Consider the following 407-nt stretch of genomic DNA (forward strand, 5'->3'; position numbering starts at 1 on the left):
TTTTGCTCAGACAAACTTGTGTGGTGTTTTATTGAGGCAAGACTTTTTTTTTTTTTAACTATTTATTTATTATATGTAAGTACACTGTTGCTGTCTTCAGACACCCCATAAGAGGGCATCAGATCTCATTACAGATGGTTGTGAGCCACCATGTGGTTGCTGGGATTTGAACTCATGACCTCCGGAAGAGCAGTCAGTGCTCTTAACCACTGAGCCATCTCACCAGCCCCGAGGCAAGACTTATGTGAGGACGTGTGATGTTTGGAGGGAGTATAATAGGACACAATGGACAGTGATGGCGGGCTTGCATAGCTGGCTTTGCAATGCTACCTTGGTTTCCTGTCTTCATCTTCACTGATCTTTGCTTTGTTGAGAGAGTCATGGCAGAGAACTTCTCCTGGTGTCCC

This window comes from Arvicanthis niloticus, unplaced genomic scaffold, assembly GCF_011762505.2.
Source record: "Arvicanthis niloticus isolate mArvNil1 unplaced genomic scaffold, mArvNil1.pat.X pat_scaffold_215_arrow_ctg1, whole genome shotgun sequence".
NCBI classification, from domain to species: domain Eukaryota; kingdom Metazoa; phylum Chordata; class Mammalia; order Rodentia; family Muridae; genus Arvicanthis; species Arvicanthis niloticus.